General features: G+C 35.1%; 1 long non-coding RNA gene across 5 annotated transcripts; it reads right to left on the minus strand.

Annotated features, from left to right (window-relative positions):
* Window positions 1-1,230: 1,230 nt before the first annotated feature.
* LOC121969912 lies at window positions 1,231-5,127 on the minus strand. Of its 5 annotated transcripts, XR_006108727.1 has the most exons (7): window positions 4,784-5,127; window positions 4,273-4,395; window positions 3,663-3,794; window positions 2,177-2,221; window positions 2,028-2,106; window positions 1,672-1,895; window positions 1,231-1,529 (listed from the first exon to the last, which is right to left on the minus strand). It is a non-coding gene; the product is annotated as an uncharacterized LOC121969912 (long non-coding RNA). The 5 variants fall into 5 exon arrangements; XR_006108725.1 differs by lacking the exon at window positions 4,273-4,395; XR_006108726.1 differs by having other exon boundaries at window positions 1,231-1,463; window positions 3,663-4,395.
* Between the last annotated feature and the right edge of the window lie 2,184 nt (window positions 5,128-7,311).

The raw sequence follows: 7,311 nt of genomic DNA on the forward strand, positions 1-7,311 counted from the left end.
GGTGAGGTCAAGGATTGAACCTTGAACCTTCCACAAATGATAGAATTAAGTTGGTGTATGGTAACCACTAGAGTAATGAATAATATGTTAATAGGAAAGAATGGAAATGTTAGTTAAGAGTGAGAAGATAGTTAAGTAAAGGAACAAGAGAAAACCAAGTAGCTTACCTCCTCTTCTCTTAATTAAGAAAAGAATAAGCAAAAGACAAGTTGCCTTCTTCTTGTGTTCTTTTCTTTTCTTTTCTTTATTTCTTCTATTTTCGTGGGAGTTAATGAGGAGAGGGATTTGAGAAAGCAAGAGGGATGTATAGGGCCATTTTCCCTTTATTTTATCATTAAGGATAAATAAGAAAGGAGAGTACCATTTTTATTCCTTTCTTCTTCCTCCTTCCTCACCATTGCCGAAACCTAGAGCCTCCCCTCCCCCAAATTCCAAAATCCAACTAAGTTTTCTCCCTAAGAAAACTAAACCACAAGAAGAAGTCCTCAAGATCTACTTCTTACAAGCAAGAAGGGCAAAAAGGAATACTAAAAGGAGGAGCTCTCTTCTTCTTCTCCACAAGGGTACCTTCTCTTAAGAAAAGACCAAGCAAAAGGAAGTGAGTATCCCCTCACCTGTGGTACAAGTGGTTTATGGTTTTTCTATAAACTTGAATGGTTAGAAAAAAAACCTTAGGGATGTCCTGGTAGGATTCGGCTATGAGAAGTTTAAAGCATAGGAAAGCTTAAACTCAAAACTAACTTGCTTATGAATTTTCTTATGATACGACACTACAACAAAAACATTAAAAGACAACGGTTAAAAACCGTTGTCGTAGGCCCTTTAAAACCGTTGTAATTGGCAGTGTTGTTAAAAGTGGGGGCTACGACAACGGTTTTAAACCGTTGTCTTTGAATTAAAAGACAACAGTTTTGCAACGGTTTTAAACCGTTGTCTTTGAATGAAATGATAACGGTTTAAAACCGTTGTTGTTTAGAGTATTTTTTTATTAACACTGCTAGTTTACAACCATTTTTGGGGCTACGACAACAATTTTTAACCGTTGTCTTTGAGGGTGATAGACAACAACAACGGTTTTAGATCATTGTCTTTTAAATTATTATCTTTTAATACAAATATATCATATTTCAATATAAATATAATAAAGAATCATAATCATAAAAGAAAGAATATTTCCCATATCAATGTCATTCAAAATGTTACTTATACAAGAATTATATTACAATCACAAAAGAAAAAACATGTCTAATATTCAAATAAAATTTATCCCAATACAAATAAACTTCATTTACAACTAATGAACAATTGTCAAAATACTAGAAACTTGTGTGGTGGTTTATGCCATGTAGGATTGCAAGTAATTATTGTCAACTCAAGCCCCATCAAAATCTTCAACTTGTAGAATTTCATTGGACTTCTCTTTCTCACTTGCTAATTCTTCCATGTCAATCTTTTCCAATATTCTGGATTTTTGTGAAGCAAAGTATGTGAGCAAAGCACCAAAAAAAAAAAGGGGAAGAATATAATACCTGTAGAAGACATAAAACAAGGTTGAAAGCTGAAATTTAGAGAAATGTAGTTGCTACAACCACAATAACATATTTGATAAATCATATACTCTTCAAGTACCCCATTAATATCGGCAAATAAAACCACAACATAAAAGCTTACATGTAGAGGTGGTGGTGTTTTGGCATAACAACATGTTGGACTGCAGTACTCAAGCTCCCCCTTGGCAGGCTCATCAGATCATGGAGAACCAAATGTTTTATAAAGACCCTTGGCAGGCTCAAACTATGTGTTGTGGTAGTATGCAATTGTTGTTGTTGAAGGCTAGATTGAAAAGTTCCTCCTAAGCTAAATCCGCCATATCGTGTCATCTGGTTGATATTAAACTACCAAATGAATGAAGAAACATGATCAACATAGATAAGCCAACTCCAAAAGTTCACCACAGTTCAACTAATGCATTTAATTAATTATGAAAAAAATAGATAAAGAAATATAGATTGTTGAGTGAATATTACTTGTAATTGTCAAATCCTGGAAAACATTTGATGTTACTTAGAACGTTGGTGGCATGCTAGGAAACTTTATCAATAGAACCTGCAAAATATAAACATATATTAGAAGAGTTCATCTTTATCTAAAGCACTAGTAACTCTTGACCATATACAATTTTTGATACAAGGAGAAAGTTTCAGGAAGGTTTATCCGAGACCTGCAAATGAAATTTGTAAATGAAATAAAATCAGACACAAATATAATCTGAACAAGAAAAACAAGGAAATATCAGTAATAAAGATCATCATCTCTAACATGTAATAAAAAAATTATTCTTTTTGACAATCTCATATATAGTTTCAACCTAAAAACTCAGTACCAAAAAAAATACATATTTTTGTTTATATTGACAAAAATACTACATCATTATTCTATTGATTGACAACAATTCAAGGGGAAATCTAACAACAATTCAAGGGGAAATCTAACATGTAAGTATAGTTATATAAAAAAGCAATTGTAAAACTTACTTGAGTCAAATTGCTATCAATGTGAGGCAAGATGAAACCAGATTCAACTCACTTTTCTATGTTAAACTTGATCAAATGAATGCAAGTGAAGACAGGTGGCAGCTTATATCGCTATCATGTTGTAACACCTTATAAAAAAGTAGATCTTCCATTTTCAATTTAGTTAGAATGCTATACCAATGGATTTAAAAGTGAACTATTACCCAACAAGTTAAAGAATAGCGCATATAATGATGGTTTTCAAAATCAGTGTTTCATTTAGAGAAAAACCTCAGTGCATAATAAACTTCAGAGCTAAAAAACATGAACCAATTAAATTTAAACAATCATACCATATTCACCTATCGTTACTGTTTTTATTAATCCATAACTACTATTGTTTCTATGATTGCTGAGATTTCATACCATATTCACTAACACCATATTTGTCAGAACATTTTCTATATATCACTAGACAATTTGTATAAATAAGATCGTTAGCTATAATAATATATCAATAAAGCAAATATTTTCCCTTTACTTTTCTCTTATTCTTTCTACCCACGAGAGGTGAGATGGAACTCAACCACAGCAATGTACTTTAGGATTTGGTTTTGCATGATGGACACGTGTCTTCTAATAGTAGCTTATGATGCACGGGGGATGAGTTCATATTCATGCCTATTGATCTTTCCAATGGACATGTAGCTAGAAGGATTAGGATTAGTGGGTAATTTTACTTTCATCACACAACAATTGCACACAGGTTTTATTGCCTGAATTGAAAATAATTTGAAACTATTTAAAGTTAAACAAAGAATTATCTACAAAACTAGAAAGAATTTTAACAACATATGAGACCATTTACAGAATGCTGTACAGAAAATTTGTTTATGCAACGCCACATATTGGTAAACTAAAACATAGTCAACTATTTTCATTCTCCAGGAAAATGATTTCCACAGGAACATAAATATAATTATAGACAAGTGTTAAAAATGGAAGAAAATAAGAACAATTATTGCAGCTTTAGCCAACCTCATGGAATATAACCATGAACTAAGACACAGGCCAATTATATGTCGATAAAGTAGTTTTAGAACACCGATAAAGAATTCGAAAAAATTAAACAACTAGGGCATAACAAACCTTATGCTATTGCAAAGAGATCAGTAGTTCATCAAAATCGAAGGCAAGCCAATCAGATTTTGCTACAATAGCTTCCCGCAGCTGAACCCCAGCATAGCATATAAATAAGTCCGCACCACCTTGTTTCCGAGCCTAAAGAAAGACAAGAGTGAAAACTAGAAAGAATTTTAACAACATATGAGACCATTTACAGAATACAGAACAGAAAAATCGTATAAATAAGATGATAGCAATCATCAAATTATAATGATCCTTGTTCATAAACAAAAGAGAGCACTCTCAGTGCTAACCAATCTGCACTTGTCACTAGATGCGTGAAAGATCTAAAAGTGAAAAACTATGGAAAATTGACAAATATTAATCTAAAAGGAAAGGAACACAAATGATACTTGAACAAGAAAATAGTTGCAGATTTAGTAGGCGAGATGGAGAAGGAGCGCAAGAAAACCTTGGGGTGCTTGGTATCTCAAATGGAAGAGGCCTTTGATGCCTAAACAAGTAAACTAGAACTAATTCAAGAGAGCTTGTCAAGGAAAGGGAATTTTAATACCTGACATGCTAAATGGAAAAAAAACAGAGGAAGAAGACATGATTTACAGAATCACCCTACAATTCAAGTTCAAAGAAATCAGTCTGCGGTAAACAACCACCGATAGACTCAACCACCGCATACTGCTCTAAATTTTTTGCTACCAAAATTGAAGATTCCACCACTTCTCACAGCTTGTAACACCTGCAACAACAATCAATCTCAAGACCAAACTTATATAAAAAAAAAGTAGATAGTAAAACAGTAGGCTGTTCCAAAGCACAGTCGGTTCTCAATTTGTTCAAAAGTGAACGAACACTTGAAAAGGAAACCTAAAAAAAGGTGAAAACCTGAAATTTAATCTCCATAATCTAGAAAAATAACCAATAAATTGAGGAAATATTTGATTATCACCCAAAAAAGATCAAACACATGCAGTCAAACCTAGATAATATTAGAAGCAATCGCCGGGTAACAACTGCTTCGTGTATCACTAAGTAAGCACCTACTTGTTATTGAACTAATAAAGAGGTTTTTTCTCCCCAGAAAATAGATCAAACTGCAGTGCAACCCTAAGGAATCAAGAAGGGACCTTGATGGTGGGGGTAAGAGGAGAGTTGAAGCGGGTCGACGACGAGGAGGAACACCCGCATGACGTCCTTATAGCACTGGAAGAAGGAGGTCGGCGGGAGGTGGATCTTGGGTTGGATCTTGAAAGAGGAGACGGAGGCAGGGAAGCCGAGTTCGATGAGGGTGAGCGGGAGCGGCGCGAGGGAGAAAATGACGAAGAGGAAGATGATGTTGTGGTAAAATAGGAGGTAGTCGGGCATCCGTGAGCGAGATTGTGCGAAAAGAGGAACGAAAATGCTTAGGGATAGAGAAGGTAAGGGGGGAATGCTGCGGCAAAAAAATTTCGGGGAGAGGGAAAGAAAAAAAAGCGGTGGTAAAAAATGGCGAAGGGGAAAAACTGCGGAGGGGAAAAAACGGCGAAGAAAAAAAAATAATGGTATTCAACATCACTTAATAGACAACGGTTTTCAAAAACCGTTGTCATAACTCCAAAAAAGCGCATATAGACAATAGTTTTCAAAAACTATTGTCGTAGCCTTTAAAAACCGTTGTCGTAGTCCCAGAAAAACATAAATAGACAACGGTTTTTAAAAACCGTTGTTGTAGGCCAAAAACACTACTAAAAGACAACGGTTTTTGTTAAAACCGTTGTTAAAAGGTAAAACAACAACGATTTGGCATAAAACTGTTGTCGTTTCAGTGTTGTTGAATGAGGATTTTGTTGTAGTGCGATACGCATATTTCCTTGGTGTTTCATACTTGTATGTTGCTTGGAATTAGATAAACCCCATCTTAGGGTTTCGGCCATCACAAGTTTAAAGGTATAGGAAAGTTTAAACTCAAAACTAACATGCTTATGATTTTTCTTATGATATGATATGAATATTTCCTTAGAGTTCATGCTTGTATGTTGCTTGGAATTAGATAAACCCCATCTTAGGGTTTCGGCCAAGATATGTTTGAAGGCCTAGGCAAGCTTAAACTCAACTCTAACATGCTCATGTTCTTCCTTATGATATGATGAGAAGATAACTTGATGTACATATGATTTCATGTTGTTTAGAACTAGGTTTTCATGTTTGAACTTTCGGCCAAGATAGGTTTGAAGGCCTAGGCAAGCTTAAACTCAACTCTAACATACTCATGTTCTTCCTTATGATATGATAAGAAGATAACTTGATATACTTATGATTTCATGTTGTTTAGAACTAAGTTTTCATGTTTGAACTTTCGGCCAAGATAGGTTTGAAGGCCTAGGCAAGCTAAAACTCAACTCTAACATGCTCATGTTCTTCCCTATGATATGATATTAAGTTACCATGATCTTCTTATGCTTGTGGTTGGTTTAGAATTTAATTCCACTCTTCATGACTTTCGGCCACATCATGAGTTTAGACTTAGGAAACTTAGTACCTAAATTAAATATGCTTATGGTGTTCCTTATGATAAATGTTATGAAATTGGTTTAGGGTTTATATGTTTATATGATTGCTTGTAACCTAGATTTAGACCTTTGCATGTTTCGGCCACATCATAAATTGTGGGCCTAGGAAGCTTAGAACCTAAACTAAATATGCTTATGATGTTCCTTATGATAAATGTTATGAAATTTGTTTAGGGTTCATATGTTTATATGATTGCTTGCAACTTAGGTGATCCCTTGCATGTTTCGGCCACCAATGAGGGATTGATGATTGAGACCCAATTATGACCTTTATGTGCTTCACATGCCATGATATGATTTAGGAGATGTTAACTTATGTGTCATGCATGATTATGTTCCCATGATATGATATATGCTCATTTATGTATGCTTATGAATCATGCATTTAAAAGATCTCCTATGATATGTTATATGCTCAAGTATGTATGCTTATGAAATGACAATGTAAAGGCCTAAGAGTTGCTTCCCTATCAAGTGGGACTAAGAGCACTCTTTATGATATGCTAAGTGAAAGGCCTAAGAGTTGCTTCCCTATCAAGTGGGATTAAGAGCACTCTTCATGCGAAGTTAAGTTATGAATGACATAAACATGATGAATTATGAATGACTTGAACATGATATGCTATGGATGACATGTACATGATATGCTATCACTACAACAAAATCGCTCATAGACATCAGTGGAACAACATCGGTTTTAGGCTAAAACCGAAGTCTTTGAGTATTTTACACCGGTTTTTCTAAAAACCGGTGTCTATGAGCGCAGATTTTAGCTCATAGACATCGGTTTTTTAGGCGATGTCTATGAGCGCCCTTTTTTTGGTTAATAGACACCGATTTTAACATCGGTTTTAAAATCCGATGTTAATAAACCCCTTCTTAAATAATTTAATTTTTTCACCGGCCAAAATTTACAAGACTTCACAAAATTCCCTCCAAACCTAAACCAATATCGTGCCCCTTCTCTCAACATAAACCTAAACCTAAACCTAAACCTCAACCTCATCTCCCTCTTCCCCTTCCGCCGTCTCGCCCTCGGAGATCTCGCCGTCGCCGTCCCCTTCGTCTGCAAGTCCTGGTACCGCGCCTCCCTCGACCCTAGCTGC

The sequence above is a fragment of the Zingiber officinale genome, chromosome 4A (genome assembly GCF_018446385.1).
Source record: "Zingiber officinale cultivar Zhangliang chromosome 4A, Zo_v1.1, whole genome shotgun sequence".
Lineage (NCBI taxonomy): Eukaryota > Viridiplantae > Streptophyta > Magnoliopsida > Zingiberales > Zingiberaceae > Zingiber > Zingiber officinale.